This window comes from Notechis scutatus, chromosome 3 (assembly GCF_049901735.1).
Source record: "Notechis scutatus isolate UNSWTSFEM ecotype Mainland chromosome 3, rNotScu1.2, whole genome shotgun sequence".
NCBI classification, from domain to species: domain Eukaryota; kingdom Metazoa; phylum Chordata; class Lepidosauria; order Squamata; family Elapidae; genus Notechis; species Notechis scutatus.
In genome coordinates this window covers 197067724-197088667 of record NC_142011.1, presented here as the reverse complement: position 1 = coordinate 197088667, position 20944 = coordinate 197067724, and positions in this window count along the sequence as shown.

Here is a 20944-nt window from a genome sequence, read left to right as displayed (position 1 = left end):
AAAAAACCCCTTTGTGGCTGCCTTGCTCATGGTTATGTGAGAATAGATGTGAGGTTAAAAGGTGGTCTGTCTCCTAATATCTTGCGAAGTGAGTTTAAGCAAGCCACTTTCCATTCAGCCTCCACCTTGAACACAAGATTTACTGGAATGCCCTATTTTATACGGTTGCAAAATGTAACAGTTGTCAGGAACTGTTCACTGAACATATTGTACATTCTGTTATGAAAACAAAGAATCTTGTATATAAGCATTATGCTAATTGAGAGATACCATTTGATAAGGTAAAGGTAAAGGTTCCCGTCGCACATACGTGCTAGTCGTTTCCAGCTCTAGGGGTCGGTGCTCATCTCCATTATAAACCGAAGAGCCAGCACTGTCCGAAGACATCTCCGTGGTCATGTGACCGGCATGACTAAATGCCAAAGGTGCATGGAATTCTGTTACCTTCCCACCAAAGTTATCCCTGTTTTTCTACTTGCATTTTTATGTGCTTTCGAACTGCTGGGTTGGCAGAAGTAATGGGAGCTCACTCCGTTAACACAGTGCTAGGGATTCGAACTGCCGACCTTTCTGATTGACAAGCTCAGCGTCTTAGCCACTGAGCCACCACGTCCCTCTATAATGTTTGATACTATCAATCAGATCTTTATTACAGGTACCCATCAGCATAATTACTATGTTTATTATACCCCGATTTTACATGAGGCTTTCTAAATTTGTCTGCTCTATTGTTCCTGAGGGGTGGACCAAGACTGCAGCATCAACATATTTCTAATTTCCTAAACCTAGAATAAGAATAAAGAAATCTTATTCAGCTCTTCAGATGTCTATGGAGATTCTCAGTCATCCAGGTTATGGTTATCTCAAAGGTGTTTTTTTAAAGAGGCAACTGGACTTTCTGGTTTTTCTTTGAGGACGTTTCGCTTCTAATCCAAGAAGCTGCTTCAACTCTCTTCAACTGAAGAGTCTTCTTGGATGAGAAGTGAAATATCTTCAAAGAAAAACCAGAAAGTCCAGTTGCCTCTTTTAAAAAGCACCTTTGGGACAAGCTCTTCAGATATTGCTGATCTACAGTTCCTTGAAGTCCTAGTCAGCACACCTAATATTGAAAATTCTTCAGCAACAGTTGGAAAGCCTCAAAATCACTATCCAAATCTAGGCGTTGCTCAAATCAGCTGTGGGATGTTTTTAAAAAAATGCAATTATTTTTGCAGTTTTTAATTTTTTTTTTTAAAAAAAGGACTTTTTTCCTCATCATCTCAAAAATCAGTGCAAGCAAGGTTCAGAGAAACCAAAGCCGAAACAAAGCTGAAACACATTTTGGTGGAAAAGATTGCAATATATGGGTCGGTTCAGGCTTTTGACTTTAAATTATCCAGCTGACATTGACCTTACTTTTCTCTCCTTTTCACGTGGTTCTGGTAGCATTTAAAATGATGACTCACTCACCGATGGTTTGAAAATTTACATTTTCATGTAGGCCAAAGGTAAACTCAACTTTTCAGAATAGTTTTAAAAGGGTCGTGTTTCAGCAATTGATTTCCTTTCTTAAAATAGCTGGCTGAAAGGAATAAGCGGTAAATCTATTGGTGAAGACAATGTTTCTTTCTATATGTCTTTTAATAATAACAGAATAACAGAATTGAAGAGATCTTCTAGTCCAACTCTGCTCAAGCAGGGAGCACCTATACCATTTCAGATAAATGGAACATAGAATAATAAAGTTGAAAGGTACCTCAGAGGTCTTCTAGTCCAACCCTTTGCTCGAGCAGGAAACCTTATTCCATTTCAGACAAATGGTTGTCCAGTCTCTTTTTGAAATTCTCCAATGATGGAGCACCCACAACTTGTATTGAATTGGTTGATTGCTTTCAAATGGCTTTCAAGTCTCTTCTTAAAAACCTTCAGTGATGGAGCATTCAACAACTTCTGGAGGTAAGCTGTTCCACTGATTAATTGTTCCCACTGTCTGGAAGTTTCTCCTAGGTTGGATCTCTCCTGGATAAATTTCCATCCTACTGTTATCAGGTCACCCTTAGTCCTTCTCTTTCTTAGACTTACCCAGTTCTTCCAACCATTCTTCATATGTCTTAGCCTTCAGTCCCCTAATCATACTCTCAAGCATCTTCATTTAAAACTGGTTATGCTTTCCATTTCACTCCAAGATTGTGCACTTTATTAAGTTGCAAAGAGAGGTAGGATTTTTAGAGTAGATGGGCAGCTAGACAGTAGGTAGAAAAGTTCACAAGATAGCCAGGTGAGTGTTCTTAAGTGTAAGGAAGATCTTCATGGAGAAAGTAAGCATGGGCAATTGAGGAGGTAGGCAGATATGTTTTAAATTTTTCAATATTGAATTTATATTTTCATGCTCTTTGTACTTAATCATAAAACCTTTCCTTTATACTCTACTTACTGTATATATAAGGCTAGGTCCAGATATCACATTAAACCAAATTATGGGTTTGTTTGATGTCTAGTGTATTGTCTAAACCCAGCCATTGGGGTCAATAAACCACATTCTGTGATGCAGCCATGCTGACTATGACTAAGTCAACAATCCAGGATTTACCATGATGTGTTGATGTCCTGGTTTGTTGTCTAGTCGGTCTAATTCTTTGCAGGAATAAATTTACCCCTTGATTTGCTCTTAGTATTGATTATCCCAAAGACAACCTATGTGTTCTGAATAAACCTTTCAAATACTGGTTTTCTGAATCCAGAAGGATTTTGCACTGGTAACCTAACCTTGAACAGGTTAACTGTCTTTCAGTTACATAAATTACTCTTTTTTATTGTGGGATTTTTTTTCTTTTTTCTTTGTTTTGAACAAAGGAAAAAAAAGGTGTATGTGAGATCTTTGCTGTTCTTGTATCGGCTGTAGGAGCAAGCTGATACCCTTTCTTTGCAGAAGGTTATAAATACACATTTATAGTCCTTTATTTACAACCATAACTGAGTCTGGAATTATGGTTATAAGTCAATGTGTTCAAATGTCAAAACATGACATGACATGATTTTTTTGACATTCTTTTCCCAGCAGTTGTTAAATGAACACCTCAGTTCTTAAGCAAGCATTGCAATTGTTAAGTGAATCTATTTTCCCCGGTGGATTTATTTTATTTTTATTTTCCTGGAAACTGGTAGCAAACACTGGAAAATGGCAAAAGAACTGCAGTTTGAACACCGCAAACAGCATAAAACTGGGCCCAATTGCCAAGCACCCAGAATGTAATCACATGATTGCAGGGCATGGTGCAGCTTCCAAAACAGGTCCTGGAGAGGTCTGTTGTAACTTCAAATGATCACTAAGTGATTGGTTGTAGGTTGAGGACTACTTGAACTACTTGTCCCTGAGGTGGTCACTCAACCCAGAAGCAACCTTGCCAAAGTGAGCTGGTACAAGTGCCATTTTGCAACATATGTACACGTCTGTGTTTATGTACCAAAAGAAGATGTATATCAGAAACCTTGTAACTCTAAACATGATCAAGGGAGGTGGTGCTATCTACCAAATTTAGCTTGGTAAGTTTGGCAAAGTGAAGGGTCAGTGACTTAGATCGGGGGTCTCCAATCTTGGCCACTTTACATTTGTGGACTTCAGCTCCCAGAATTCCTCTGGCAGGAATTGAGGAATTGAAGTCTACAAGTCACAAAATGGCCGAAGTTGGAGACCCCTGACCTCGATGGAAGATTGTCAGAAATTCTTCAGCTGTTCCGGTGGCAAGGCAAGGACGAACAGAGGTGCAGAAGCCAGTCCGTGGTTTCAGCTAATCTCTTCTTGTGGTTGGTGCGATCCTTTGAGGGTGCTCGAGTCCCAGAGAGATTCGTGCCGGTGCGGGGAAGACTCGGGCTGCAGTGTGGGGAAGGCAACTCCAGAGCCCAATGAGCAAGAAACAGCCTCCTACCAATGGCGGCTCCGAAGTCCGGACTGCCACTGATGTAAAGAAGCGAGTGAGTTACAGTTTGTGAGATTGCTGGGGAAGAGTGTGATAGAGAAAATTAGCGGCGGAGAGGAGGATTGGAAAGTCATAGACTTGTATTAGGCTGTTACAAGTATCTGTCTGGAGTCCTAAAAGAAAGCGGCCAAAAGCGGATGCGAGACAAGTGAAAGTGAAAGGGCTTGGCAGACAGAAGAGAGAGTGAGGACAATAACGAGTAAAAAGGGAAATTTATGAGGTTGGCAGGCTAGCGTCTGGAAAGAGTCTGGAAGTCGTGGAGGATTCGGACTATTCCATTTGATCTTTATTCTGATAGACTTTATTAAAGCGGAGACGGGAAGAAGATCGAAGTCAACAGAAAAGAGACAGCGCGGCACCATAGGCGATACTTAGAAATCCTGAAGTTATCGTAACAATATAACCGATATAAACCACTTAACAGACCTTTGGGAGAATACTGATCTATTTGAGGAGGTGGTTTCATCTGGAGAAAATCAGGACAATTGAACTTAGGAACATTAAGATAAAAAGCAAAATTGGAAGCTTTCAAATGAGTGGAGATACCGCGTAACTGCAGTCATTATTCAGCATTTTTACCTCCCCACTTCCGGTGCATTTGGAGTGAAAGCTCTTAAATTTAGAGACGGAAAACCAAAATCTTACCTCAAAATTCCTTTTTCCCCTTTTCCCTTTACTCCCCTTTTTCTGTATACATTTGATCAATTTTTTTTCTTCCTTTTTCCTTACTATTTGGCGTTATGATGAACTATCTCTCTTTCTTTATTCTCTCTTTATAATGATTATAAATATGCATACTGAGTAAAGGAATGTCGATTGTTGTATTAGATTGTTAAATAATTGAATTAATTGATTTAATTGATTTATTAATAATAGTGATAGTTATATTTTGACTAGATATATAGGGGGAATAGTAAGAACATTAAGTATTAGTTAATTAACAAATATAGGGTTCTATATATTAATATTATAATTTATTGTGTGACCACAATTATGAATGTAATATTGTCTGTGTTTAAGAATACTTAATATTTAAGATAAGGTTAGATAAATACACATATAGATTTATAATATTTAAATATAATTGGATTTGATATAATATTTATTATATAAATATTTATTACATGAGGTGAAGTGAAGTATAGAGGTTGAGCACAGACCCTACAAAATTATATATCTGATTTAGAATTTGGATCTAAAATAATATATATATTCCAGTAACCAGTTAAGAACACAGCTACCCAGCAGATAGATAGATTAAGTAATTAGATACCGGTCAATCTTAACACAGAGATTATATCACTGAATGTTAATTTGGGATAATATAATTAATATAGTTCAACAACAGAAACAAATCTTAAAAGAAATGACTTCCACAACTACTACAGCTCTGAAAACTGGAAGGAAGGTCACCCCAACATTAACAACTACGTTGGCAACAACTTCGCCCATGGCACAAAAAACTATAGAAGAAACATTACCAGTAGAGAAATAAGCCAATATCTCGAATGCCAACATCCAATCAATTTTGCTGACTTTACAGGAATCGATGATGAAGCTGCAAGAAACAATGATGAAAAACCATAATGAGACGAGAGCAGATATCAATGAACTAAAAGAGGAGATGGGGAAATTAAAAGCAGAAATGAAAGCGGACATCTCTAAAGTAGAGGACAAAGTTGGAATATTACAGCAGGCCTTGGAGAAAAATGAAGCAACAATAAAAGAGGTAGAGAAAAGGACTGAACAAACTGAAAGGAAATTAGAAAGGGTAGATGAAGAATTAAAGAATGCGAGTAAAGAAATGGAGGACTCACTGGTCTACCTAGAGATGGACAAGGCGGCTACATACTTGAGATTCCAAAATGTAGTGGAATCCAGAGAAGAAGACCTGGAACAACTAATGGCGGAAATACCAGCTGGATTATTGGAAAAGGACAAAGATGACATCTTAAGGGAGTTTGATGAAGTTTATAGGGTTAGCACTAACTATGCGAGACGCCACAAATGCCCAAGAGAAGTCCATATACAATTTACAAGAAGGAGTGTCCGGGATATCATTTATAGAATGTCCAGAGATGGAACAATCACGTACAAAGGTAAAGAAATCTTGATTCTCAAACAAATACCAAGAAAAGTAAGAGAAAAAAGGCGAGACTACAAGTTCTTAGCAGCTTACTTAAATCAGAAAAGAATTGCATTTAAATGGCTAATCCCAGAAGGGATGTTAGTGTCTTGGAATGAAAAGAAAATTAAAATAGATTCCATGGAAAAGGCCCAGGAATTCTATGAGTGGCTGGTGGGTCCGGAAGACCAGAGCAGTAAGGAGGAACTGGAAACAAACTCCCAGGAAGATCAAGGTTATTACAAAAATAAAGATGGAACTTTAGGAAATCAAGGAAATACTCATTTACATCAGGAGACAGAAGAAACTACACACCTTCACGCACAAGGAGAGATCGGAGTTGTTACAAGACAAAGAGTGAAACAGAATTAATTAAATGGAAGAAGAAAAAAAACTACTATCAATTAATATAAATGGTTTAAACTCAACGATAAAAGGGAAAAGGATATTAGCTAAACTAATCAAACAAAATGCTGATATAATATGCCTTCAAGAAACTCATATAAAGAAAACAGATGAAAAACACCTAGAATGTCCGAAATTAGGGAAGCTATTTACCGCACCAGCAGACATGGGAAAAAAGAAAGGGGTTGCAGTATATGTTAAAGAGGATTTGAAAGCAGATTTAATATGGTCAGATTCTGAGGGAAGAACTCTGGTTTTGCAGATCTGGATCAATGCCATCCCAATTCTCTTAGTGGTAATCTACGCCCCGAACGGAGATCAAAAAGAGTTTTTTAAGCATCTTTATGGGAAAATAGTAGGATTGGAAAAAAGAAATATTTGTATCATAGGAGATTTCAATTCTATTGCTGATTATCAAAAAGACCACAGTAATGGGGGGAAGAATAAAGGGGGTAAAAGAGAGCTTCCCAAGATTTGTAGGGAAATGATGAAGGAGTTAAATTTGATTGATATATGGAGAAGATTACACCCTGAGAAAAAACAATTCACTTTATACTCAAATCCCTATCAAATATGGACACGAATTGACATGGCATGGATGAATGGGGAAATAGCAAATGAGATAAAAGAGATTGAAATTTTACCTAATGAATGGTCAGATCATAATCCAATTCAGATAATATGGAAGGGTAGGGAAAAACCAAATAAAAGATGGACGTTAAATATTCAATTAATAAGAGAAAAAGAATATACTAACAAACTCAAGGAGGAATTAAATTATTTCTTAAAGGAAAATGATAATGGAGTAACTATGAAACAAAACATTTGGGATACAATGAAGACAGTAATAAGAGGTATAACAATCTCTTATAATGCCAAGAGGAATAAGGAAAAATATGCCCAGCAAAATAAATTACAACAAAAAATTAAGGAACTAGAAACTCAATTACAAAGTACCCCCAAAGGATTCCAAATTGCAAAATCAGATAATGATAGCTAAACATAAATTGAATTTAATTGAACAAGAGAAAATGATTATAAATTTGAATTTGACTAGACAAACTTATTTCGAGCATGCTAATAAGCCAGGAAGATGGCTATCTTATAAACTAAAAAAAGGAGAGAAAAGAGATTGATATATCAGCCAATAGATGGAAAGGGGGATACACAGCAGGAGATAGAACAGAAAAAAGAAATTGCTCATAAGTATTTTGAAGATTTAATTAAAAAGGAAGATGTTAATGAGGATAGAATAAGAAACTATTTAGATGAAGTGAAGGATAAAGCAATTGGGGAAGAAATGGTAGAACTATTAAACAAAGACATCACTTGGTTGGAATTGAAATCATCAATAGAGAACCAGAAAAACAACAAAACCCTGGGCCCAGATGGGATTCCAGGGGAGCTGTACAAGGCAATTGCAGAACAAATTGGGCCTTTTATGGTGGAAGTTTTTAATGATGTTTTATTGGCTGCCAGGATGCCGGACTCATGGAGGGGGGCATTGATTTCGCTGATCCCGAAGGAGGAATCGGTTCCCGATATATAAACAATTATAGGCCGATTTCACTGTTAAACACTGACTACAAAATATTTACTTCTATTACAGCAAGCAGACTAAAAAGAATGCTAAACGCACATATACATGAAGACCAAAATGGATTTCTCCCTACCAGACAAATTAGGAACAATTTAAGAATAGTACTAGATGTCTTAGAATTTTATGAAGCTCACCCCGAAAAACAAATTGCACTTATGTTTTTCGATGCAGAGAAGTCCTTCAACAATTTAAATTGGCAATTTTTAATACAAAAAAATTATCATATGAATTTAGGCACCAAATTTGAAAATATTATAACAACTATTTATGATACACAACAAGCTAATATTATAATAAATGGGGAATATACCCGCCCAATAAAAATAGAAAAAGGAGTCAAACAGGGCTGCCCACTCTCATCCCTGCTCTTCATATTATCATTAGAAACATTATTAATGCGAATTAGACAGAACCCAGATATAAAAGGATTAAAGGTTAAGAAAGAAGAATATAAGTTGCAAGCGTTTGTGGACGATGTGATTTTTTTCATTGAGGAACCAATAGAAAGAGGACAAAAATTGATGAATGAATTAGAACAATTTGGAGCAAATTAATAGGAAGAAAACTAAATTAATGACTAAAAATTTAACAGAAAAACAGAAAATAGAGTTAGAAGTTATGGAAATACAAGTGATAAAGAAAGCTAAATACTTAGGAATATGGTTGACAGCACACTGTAAGACACTCAAGGAAAATAATTATGATAAATTGATGCAACAGGTAAAGAAGGATTTAGAAACATGGGGTAAGCTGCAACTTTCATTATTAGGCAGGATCGCTGCCATTAAAATGAATATTCTTCCAAAATTTCTATATCTATTTCAGACGATCCCAATTAAAGTACACAAAATTTTTTTTGAAGACCTCAACAAAATAACTGTTAAATTTATTTGGCAAGGGAAAAAACCTAGAATAAATGTAAAGGCAATGCAGGATATGAAGAGCAGGGGAGGGCTGGCACTTCCAAATTGGGAGTTGTATTATATTGCTGCCTCTTTAGTATGGTTGAAGGAATGGGTGAATTTAACTAACAAGATAATATTATTTTTAGAAGGCCATGATTTGCAGAGGGGGTGGCACGCTTTTTTATGGGATGTAGGGAAAACTAGTCAGAAATATTTTCACAGACATCTAATCAGAGACTCATTATTAACTAATTGGAAGAAAATACGGAAAAAACACTATTTAAAAGTACCAATCTGAATCTCAACAATGGAGGCGATGATCCACCCAAATAATCTGTATATCATTAAAATGATTAAATATAAGGACCTATTGGATACACAAGGAAATTTGAAATCGCGGCAAGAACTTCAAGAGCGAGGACAAAAAATTGATCAGTGGGTATACCTTCAAATTCAAAGTAGATATAAACAGGACAAGAAAGAATTCGGAATCAACAATAAACTCCAGCAATTAGATAAAATTTTATTAGGATCAGGCAAAAAAAATATAACAAAATGTTATAATTATTTATTAGAAGTCGAATTAGAAGAAATTGTAAAAGGGAACATGATTGCCTGGAGTAGGAATGTAGGACATAGCATCACCTTAACAGAATGGGAAAAGGTCTGGGGTAGAAACAATAAGATTACAAAGTCGGTAGCATATAAAGAAAATGCCTATAAAATGTTTTATAGATGGTACCTTCCTCCTTCAAGATTAGCGAAGATGCACCCCAATATGAGTCCGAATTGCTGGAAATGCAAAAAAAAAAAAAAAAAGAGGGAACTTTTTTCCATATGTGGTGGTCCTGTACAGAAGCTCAAAAATATTGGCAGAAAATTAGAATTTGGCTGGAAGAAATGACAAGAGAGCAGATCGAACACAAACCAGAGTCCTTTTTGTTAGGGATCTTTGACAAACAAATATCAAAAAAAGCGAAATACATAATAATACACATTTTGACAGTGGCCAGATTAGCTTTTGCCCAATGTTGGAAGAAGCCTCAGGTTCCATCAGAGGAAATGATAGTTCAAAAAATTTCAAGTTGTGCAGAAATTGACAAATTAACTTTGGCACTAAAAAATAAAGACACCTCAATATACTACAATAGCTGGAACTGTTGGTAAAAATGGATAGACCAAAGATAGATTTTACACTATAAGGTAAAAGAGGATAGGATAAATCCATAGTAGTGATATACAGATATATGTAAGGATTAGGTGTGTATATGGCATAAAATAAGGATAAAAAAGAGGTCTTACAAACTGTTGAAGATGAGAATGTTTTTAATTGTTTTCTATTTTTTTTCTTTCTATTTTCTTCTCCTTTTTTTCTTTTCTTTTCTTTCATTTGTGTATGTATTGTTGGTTTGTTTTAATTGTAAAATCAATAAAATTTATATATATATAAAAACAAATCCTTCAGCTGCCATCTATAATGAGGAAGTTGAAAAAGCATCTTGGAAGAGAACAAAGACTTTTGCTGTGCCCCAAACAACCACATTATTGCCAGGAGCTGTTAGCTGTAAAATACTTACCATCATGCTCGAATTAAATAAATTGTTGTGCTTTGTCTTTTGAATGTTCAAACCAGCACATCATGCCCTCTTTTGCAGAAGAGTTTTCCCAAGAGTGATAGAAAATTGTTTGTCGGTTGCTTTATCACCTGTGCTCTCAGACAATTAACGATTTCTAACAGCAAGAGCCTTGGAACAAATATTTCTGAAAGCACACATTCAGACAGAGCAAAATTAATGTGTGCCGTGCAACCAGCTGTCCTGTTCTTCCATTGTTCTCCTTACAGTGTATTGTTTGAGTGCAATGTCTGTTTCCACCATGGAAATGTGTCACTGAAGGGCCACTTTTAATCCATGGCTGCTATCTTGCAAATGAACGCTGCAATGTATCACCTGCAAAACTGTTTATAACATTATTTGAGAAGTTACTATTGTGTTGCCTGCAGCCTGTATGAACAATAGCTGCAAACTTTTTGTGATGGGGATGTTTCTCTTCACTTCACTTAGTCAAGAGCCCCTCTGTAATTAAGGGTTTAGCAGAATAACAGGTTTGGGAGGGATCTTAGAGATCTTCTAGTCCAACCTCATACTTAGGCAAGAAAGAAACCCTATTACCAGGGACGTCAAACTCCAGGCTTGCAGGCCAGATGTGTCATGCTCACGTGCTGGCCACACCCACACTGGGTTTAGCAAAGGGGAAGAAAGTTTCAATACGTCACATGATGCCGCTGTGACGATATGAGTTTGACACCCCTGCCCAATGCCATTCCAGGTAAGTGACTGTCCAGTCTCTTCTTAAAAGCCTCCAGTGTTGAAGCACCCACAACTTCTGTTATACCACCGGTTAATTGTTCTAACTGTCAGGAAATTTCTCTTTAATTCTGAGTTGCTTCTCTCCTTGATTAGTTTCCATCCGTTGCTTCTTGTGATGCTCAGAGAAGTTCCTTGGTTCTAGTTCAGGGGTGTCAAACTCGCGGCCTGCGGGCCAGATGCCTCACATGCTGGCCCCACTTCCACCCGGTTTAGCGAAGTGGGGGAAGTCCTAATACATCACGTGATGTTGCCCTAACCCTTGACACCCTTGTTCTAGTTGAAACCACTACCAGAAGTTCTCAAGGACATTTTGGGTTCTTCGTTGCTTTCGGTGTCTCAGGGATCCAATGTGTGCAATCTGACTGACAAACTTCCCTGTGATGACCCGGGGCATGGCACAAAGGCAACACAGTCAGATAATCAGGAGGAGTCCCTTTATTAGCCCCAAATTTGCCCCCCAATGTCCTGGTTACCTTTTGGCTGGAGAAAAATTCTCCCAGGAACAGCTGTTGACTGCAGAGAATCAAGTCCAAAATGGGGTCAACAAAAACTGTAACTATAAGTCCAATCAAGGCAAAATGAGGTAATTAGTCTGTCAGGGCAGAATCAAGAATTCCAGATGTGAAGGCACAGCAATAAGTCAACACAGTTGGGAAGACGCCAGGAACACAGATAAGCAAAGTCAACACAAGATAAACTCACGTTTGCTCCCAGCAGCTGCCGTGCTCAGCATGCATCTCTTTTAAACTTTCTTCCCAGCTGTGGCTAATGAAGGGAATCAGGGCCCTTTCCTCCCCGTAAGCCATGCAACCCACGTTGCTCTCTTCTCTGTTCCTCCCTGCATGCCCTAGGATGAAGAGGAGGTGGGCCTGGTTCTTCCTCTGAACTCCCTCTCCCTTGTTCTACCTCTTCCCTGCTCTGCCCAGCCAGACTTTGCCCTTCTCTAGTTTCCTCCATAGCCAATGGAGCCACACTCTCACTCCCTGTCACCTGTTCATCTTCCTCTTACAAGCAAAGTCAATGTGGAAGCCGGATTCACTTAACAGCCAAGTTACTAACTTAACCACTGCAGACTTAACACCTGGGGCAAGAAAGGTTGTAACATGGGGCAAAACTCACTTAACAAATGTTTCGCTTAGCAAAAGGGATTTTGGGCTCAATCGTGGTCGTAAGTCAAGGACTTCCTGTATAATGTTAATTTTATTGGGAAATCCTAGGTGTTTAGCCATACTTCCTTGAGATGGAAGTATCCCTAAATGTTGATCCAGAACTAGAATAGAATAGAATAGAATAGAATAGATAGAATAGAATAGAATAGAATAGAACAGAACAACAGAGTTGGAAGGGAACTTGGAGGTCTTCTAGTCCAACTCAGGCAGGAAACCCTATAAAATTTCAGACAAATGGTTACCCAATCTCTTCTTTAAAATCTCCAGCATTGGAGCATCCACAACTTCTGGAAGCAAGCTGTTCCACTGATTAATTGTTCTAACATGAAATTTCCCCTTTATTCTAGGTTGCTTTTCTCCTTGATTAGTTTCCACCTATTGCTTCTTGTCTTGCCTTCAGGTGCTTTGGAGAATAGCTTGACTCCCTCTTCTATGTGGCAGCCCCTCAGATATTGGAACACTGTTATCATATCACGCCTAGTCCTTTATTTCATTACACTAGACATACCCAATTCCAGAAACCATACTTTACATGTTTTAGCCCCTAATCATCTTTGCTGCTCTTCTCTGCACTCTTTCTAGAGTCTCAACATCTTTTTTACATCGTGGTGACCAAAACTGGATGCAGTATTCCAAGTGTGGCCTTACCAAGACATTATAGAGTGGTATTAACACTTCCTGTGATCTTGATTCTATCCCTCTGTTTACACAGCCTAGGACTGTGTTGGCTTTTTTGGCAGCTGCTGACTAGTAACGACTAAATAAAGATAATTCTAAATTTAGGAGTTGTAGAGGGGTCTGTACATCTAAATATAAGAATCTCTCTTTGGCACTTACAGAACAAATCATATCCTCTTCCATACAGTTTCAAATCATCAATAAGTTATCTTTCCGCCGTAGGTTATAAAAACCATGAATTCCTTCCAATGGGGGGGAAAACATTACATTTTCTGATTGTATCACTTCCTTCAAAAGGAAGGGAATGGCTTCGTTATTAAAAAATAAAAGATTTATGATGTCTTCTCTGTGTCTGATCTCTGAGGCTTTCTTCTCTTGTGGAAGGAACCATAATGTACATCTGTGTCTAGGTGGGTGTGTTATCACAAAAGCTTAATGGCCGGAGTCTGTAATACTGAAAGCTGAGCTGGCCAACATGTGTTTTTAAAAACAGTTCCAGACTTATTTTATGGCACAATTCAATCAATCCCAGTTCAAAGTTTATAGATAAATAACTTTGATAAAGGAACCAACAATGAAAGTAAATGGGAGGTACTCCATATAAAGTCAGTCTTTGCATTATTTCAGATTAAAACAACAACTATGGATGAACATTACAGGGCATTTTATTATTTCATTGCACAAAGCATATTATCAGGAAGACATTCATCTTAGGGCCTCTTATAAGAGTACAAAAGAAAAGGAGTGCAATTTAAAAAAAAATGGGAAAGAGTGTTGTTTTCTTTTTAAATTTCCAGTAATCTTCTTTAGATGAAGTGGTGTGGTGGGTGCTCCTAGGACAGAAGAAATATTTCTTAACTGCGGCAAAAACAGAAAAGAGTTAGTAGAAAGCCCAAGAAACTTGCAGTTTTTTAAAAGCCAGTGTCCCGAGATCTCAACAGACGGGAGGAGGGAAAAATACAATCAGTGCTATCTCTTTATCCTTTTCAAAAAATGTTTCCTTACCTGCACATCAGGACTTTAGCATGCCATTCTTCCCAGTCAAGTGTTATTCCCATGGCAACTATTTTGTAATGACTATGACTTTAGAAGTCCTGTCAACAAAGTGTGTGTGTGTGTGTGTCTTACACACACACACACACACACACACACACACACACACACACACGTACAGCTTAAACCACCAAAGAGACACATTGGAAGCTTACTTCAGCAAAACCTGCCTTGTAAACAACAACACAATGGTTACCAGCCAGGATTTTCTTCCTGTTAGCCCTGCAAATTTTCTTCCTGTTAGCCCTGCGAGATCCATTTCCCAAAGCACCCGAAGGCCAGACAAGGAATAATGGATGGAAACTGAACAAGGAGAGATTCAATCTGGAAATAAGAAGAATTTTTCTGACAGCGAGAGCAATCAACCAAATGAACAGCTTGTCTTCAGAAGTTGTGGGAGCTTCATCACTGGAGGCTTTCAAGAAGAGACCAGACTGCCATCTGTCTGGTTTAGGGTCTCCTGCTTGGGGGGGAGTTGGACTAGATGACCTACAAGGTCCCTTCTACCTCTGTTAATCTGTAAATCCAGACTAGATGCAGAATGAGAAGTACCAGCTGTATCTTTATTACAAAATACAGAATAACAGAGCTGGAAGGGACCTTAGAATCTATCTATCTATCTATCTATCTATCTATCTGTCTGTCTGTCTGTCTGTCTGTCTATTTATTTATTTATTTATTTATTTTTCCATTTATTTATTTATTTGATTTGTCAATCACTTACAGATAATAGGTATAAGTATAAACATAAAAATACAGGAAATACCATGTTTCTCATATAATAAGCCCGGGTCTTATTTTTTTTTTGAGCCCCGAAAAAATGGCTAGGCCGTCTTTTTGGGGGTACCTTAATTTCCCCCCCCCCCCTTGCATCTTCAGGCGGGCGGCGACGGCTTGGATGTTGACCTCGGCATTGGTGGGGCACTTCGTATCGGGGTCAACACAGGCAGCACCATATCCAGGTGTGCAACAAAAGTACTTCCTAATGGCAAGCCCCCCATCATTCCCCCCATTTTGCATGTTTTAATATAGGCCTTAATTTGGGGGGAGGGGCTTAATTTCATTTCATGCCTATAAAACATGCTGGGACTTCCCATTAGGGGAGGCCATATTGTTGGAGAAACAGGGTAGGTACGAATAAATGGGGACAAAAGGACAGGGATGGTAGGCACAATAGTGCATTTATACACGCCCCATACACACCTCTTAGGATTTGGGTGAGGTCAATAGTGGATCGTTTGAGGTTAAAGGAGTGGGGATTAGAGGATGTAACAATGGAGTCAGGTAGTGCATTCCAGGCATTGACCACTCTGTTGCTGAAGTTCTTCTAGTCTAACACCCTGCTCAAACAGGAAGCCCTATAGCATACCATTCCAGACAAATGACTGTCAAATCTCTTCTTGAAAATCTCCAGTGATGGAGCACCGATAAGTTCTGGAGCCAAACCATTCCACTGGTTAGTTGTTCTCACTGGTCAGGAAATTTTTGTTTAGTTCTAGCTTGGATCTCTCTTTGATACATTTCTACCCATTATTTTTTGTCCTGCCCTCGAGTGATTTGGACAATAGGTTGACCTCATCTTCTTTGTGACAGCCCTGAAATATTGTAAAACTGCTATTGTGTCACTCCTAATTTTTTTCTTCATTAAACTAGACATATCCAATTCCTGCAACCATTCTTTCACAGGTTTTAGCCTCCAGGCCCCTAATCATCTGTATGGTTTCCTCTGTGCTCTTTCTAAAGTCTCAGCATCTTTTTTGTATCACGGTGACCAAAACTGGATGCATAGTTGAAGCTCTTGTCTTCTATTTTCCCCGTCACCACCATCTTGGTGGTACAGTGGTTAAAGTGCATTATTGCAGGCAAACTCTGTCCACAGCCTGGAGTTCGATCCTGATGGAGGTCAAGGTTGATTCAGCTTTCCATCCTTCCAAGATTGATAAAATGAGGTCCCAGATTGTTGGGGGCAATATGCTGACATTGTCAATTGCCCAGAGACTGCTGTAAAGCATTATAAGGCAATATATAAGCCTAAAATGCTAAATACTGTGCTATACTATCTGACAAGAAAGAATGATTGGGAATAACTCTCCCAACTGGTTTTCCTGCCTAAAGCAGGTTTAGAACTCAATCCTCTTCTGATTTCTAATTCAACCTCTTAGCCACCTCCTAAGCTGGCTTTTAATCGTGGCAGCTGGGAAGAAAGGCAAGTTCTACTATTAGGCAGAGTTACTTGATCACCAATGGAAAATGCTAGAACAAGGGAAGTGGGGGACAGGATAATGGAGGATACATCTCTGCTAAAATTTGGGTGTGGCTGTCTTGTTACCAGTTGCCAGTTTACAATTGTTCCCTCTTCCTGGAAAGGGGGAGCCCCACCTCAGCTTTTGACCCAAGCAGAAAAATATAGTTGCAATCTCCACCAAACTTCCTACTTTGCCACTTTCTGTCTTGCCATAGGAAATTGCCAGGAAAAGCCTATTGAGATTCTCAGTCATGCAGATCACAGTTGTTCCAAAGGTGCTTTTTCAAGAGGAAGGTGGATTTCCTTGTTTTTCTTTGAAGACATTTCGCTTCTCATCCAAGAAGCTTCTTCAGTTCTGAAGAGAAGGTGAAGCTGAAGAAGTTTCTTGGACAAAAAGGAAAACGTCTTCAAAGAAAAACAAGAAAGTCCAGTTGCCTCTTGAAAAAAAAAAAACACCTTTGGGATTGCCATTAAAAGATGCCATTGCTCATTTATAATTTACTTATTAGATTTTTATTTTTTGCTTTATTTTTTTATAGGTAATTCAAGGCAGCAAAGATACATAATACTCCTTTCTCCTCATATTTTCCCCACAACAAGCCTGTGAGGTGAATTGGGCGGATGGAGACCGATTGGTCCAAAATCACCCAGCCAGCTTTCGTGACTAAGGCAGGACTAGAACTCACAGTCTCCTGGTTTCGGGCCTGATATATTAACCATTAGACCAAACTGGCTTCCTTCAAAAATTAAGTTTTTAAACTTGCCATTATCATCGAGAAGGATGGGCTAGGTTTTTAACCAAATAAAATATTAAAGGGAACGCTTACATGATAACTTTAAACTAATGATCTTGTCAAGAGAAATGAATAGTTTCTGAAAAATAAAAATGATTTGATGGGAAAGGAAAAAAAACCTTGATTCTTTTTCCCTCCAGTGATCATAGGTTTTTTTTTTTTTTTTTTTTTAAAAATGGAAGTAGATGAATGTTTCTAGTTTCTCTCCCTCTCCTCATATTAAACTTACTTTCTGGTACTAATTAAAAAGAGAACAGTATGAAGATTGGTGAACCAAACACTTTTAGCATGTCTTGTAACTGGGCCTCATTCCTCACTGTCTTTTAGATAGAGTGCAGAACAGGAAAAGACAATAACTATTTATGTCCTGTACTATCCCCTTGAAATTAATGGAAACTACTCAGCTTTTCCCCCAAAAAAACTCTAGTTTGTTTTTATGAGAGATGGCTAGGAAAAAGATTCCAACACTCTTGAGATAAATTAAAAAGAGATGAAGTATTGGATCTGATTTTCTTATTCCTTAAACGATCAGCTTTTACTTATTTATTTTTACACCTTTATTATTTTAATAAATAAGGCAGTGAACATACCTGGTACTGAGCCATGATGGCACAGTGGTTAAAGTGCAGTAATGCAGGCTGCTTCTGCTGAGAGCCGGCTTCCTGCAATTTAGCAGTTCAAATCTCATCAGGCTCAAGGTTGACTCAGCCTTCCATCCTTCCGAGGTGGGTAAAATGAGGACCCAGATTGTTGGGGACAATAGATTGACTCTGTAAACTGTTTAGAGAAGGCTATAAAAGCACTGTGAAGCAGTATATAAGTCAAAGTGCTATTGCTATTGCTAACTGAATTCACTGCCAGGAGTTCGAATCTCCTTCCATCCTTCCGACGTCAGTAAAATGAGAACCCAGATTGTTGGGGGTGATAGGCTGACTCTGTAAACCATTTAGAGAGGGCTGTAAAACACTGTGAAGTGGTATACAAGTCTAAAAAGTGCTACTGCTATTGCTACTGCTCACTGAATTCACTGCCGGGAGTTTGAATCTCACCAGAATCAAGGTTGACTCAGCCTTCCATCCTTCCGAGGTTAGTAAAATGAGGACCCAGATTGTTGGGGGCAATATGCTGACTCTGTAAACTGCTTAGAGAAAGCTGTAAAGCACTGTAAAGCAGTATATAAGTCTAAGTGCTATTGCTATTGCTACTCCCTACTTTTATTTTCCCCACCTGTAAGGTGGATTGGGCTGAGGGAGAATGGCTGGTCCCAAGTCTCCTAAGGTTGGACATGAACTCAATATTTCAGTCTGCTGGTGATTGTACCAAAAGTCACCCACTTGGCTTTCATGCCGAAGGCAGGACTAGAACTCACAGTCTCCTGGTGATTGGGCCATAGTCACATTCATGCCTAACGTTAGACTAGAACTTACATGTCACCCAGGCAGCTTTCATGAACTTCCAATCGTCTGGTTTCTAGCCTGATATCTTAACCACTAGACCAAATTGGCTTTCAGTTTGGTTCGCATTGTTTTGATTGAGCTTTTAGATCTCAAACTTCTCACAAGTGGTATATAGGTAATGCCTACTTTAATCTCAGTTGGCTTTAAAATGATAGCACAACTTAACTAAATAGTGCACTCTTCTAAATGATGGCAACAACAGAAGCAGCAGCAACTGCCATAACAATGATATAAATAAATTGCAGAAAATATGTACAGGTTCCAGAATTTAACATTTCCTAATCTAGAATCTGAAATGTCCACTTCAAGTTTTCCTTTTGTATTAATGAACTCATTCCTGTTATAGAAGCAATTGGAGTCTGAAGATGCAGTTTCTTCTATAAAATGTTAGATTATTTTGTCATGTCTTCAGTCATTTCCCCAGGATTATATTCAAAATTTATCCAAATCAGGAATCATATCTCTGATGGACTCCATTATACTGTGAAAGGCTGAAGAGACAGATACGTCAGAAGCCAGTATGTGATTTTTGTATGGAAAGCTTGCTAATGCTGGCCAGGCAACCTTATCTCTTTCTGTCAAACCTGGAAGAATGAAGAAGATCAAAGCTACTTATAAGTCTGGGTTTCTTGGTTTCAGGTTTGATGTTTGCAACATCAATCACCCATTTCTCTTGAACTTTGTAGTTATCAGGGTTTTGCAAAACTTAAGTTCAAAGAACTTGAGACATTTTTGACATAACCAAGACATCATATCACATCCTAGTAGTCCATTACATTTACTCTGGAAGTAAAGCTAAATTGCTGGTACTGGATTAGTTGAGGATTGCAGGAAGAGGACAGCTGAAGCCTAAGCTACAAATATTGGCTTCTACAGGAAGAGGACTTTAATCATTACTGCAAAAGTCACAATCTGTGTTTCTTTCTCTGTGCTTTTCATCTTTAAAGAGTCATTCATGTAATTGCTTTTTATCTGGATGACATCTCTTCTGCTTAGAATCACTGCTGAAATGAATTCAAACCATTCTAAAGAAAGCTTTTAGATTAACAGCAACCAAAGAATTTCAGCCTTTTTGACAAGATAAGCAAAATCTTCACTGAACAGCTCTTTAAGCACCAAATCCCATCAAAAGCAGAATTTATGTCTTAGGAGTTTCATAGACAAAAGCCAAGATCAGGTTAGACCTAGGACCATTCTAGTTCCATAAAGTCTTCATGCATTTTGCTTCGGAATAATGGATTTTGTAGTCCAACCTGTGCAGAGGGCATCACATTTGGAAAGGATCATCTGTGTATACTGATATTAGCTCTACAGTTCTTCAGACAAGGGTCTTTCTTAGCCATACTTAGAAACACCAGGAGTCCAGCCTGAATATTACTTACATATAGACAATGGTGGGGAATCAAATTTCTCCAGCTAGGAACATAGCTGATAGATAACTCTAGATATCAGTGGAGGACATTCTCAGTTCTTACTAACATCTGGATTTCTCATTTTTTGAGCCCAAAAATGAGAGAGAATATCAAGTTTCAGTAGGAAACATTTTATTATATAGAAGCTACATGTGTTTCAGAAAATCTCTTTGTCCTTGGTGAAGGAATTTTCTGAAACATGTGTTATCCTGCATAATAAAATATTTCCTACCAGTACCCAAGAAACATAGTGCTGAGTCCAGATAATCTCCTAGAACAGGTCCTTCAATAAGGATCATGTTTGCTATCAAGTATTTCTGTTTTTTCAAATGATGCTGAAAATGAAAGAGGTAGAATTGAGCCATGGAGAAAATGCTTCAAAGAAAGAAACTATTTTTTAAATGTTCTGAAATCTTGAGTTTTCAAAATGCATGGATAAAGGACTTTTTTATTGATAGCTCAATGAGTTTTTGCTTTTAAAATGTTCGAAATTGGTTAATATTTAAACAAATCCCTTCCTTCCTTCCTTCCTTCCTTCCTTCCTTCCTTCCTTCCTTCCTTCCTTCCTTCCTTCCTTCCTTCCTTCTTTCCTTCCTTCCTTCCTTCCTTATTTCTTTCTTTCTTGGTGGAAGTCACAACTCAGTTGGGTTCACAACAGAAAAAGCTGCAATGATCCCAGGAATAGAAAAACACCACACCAAAAGACATCAGTGGTAAAATATCAGTATGCCAGATTCATCTGCCAATCCTTCCAGATTCTCTTTCTGATATCATTT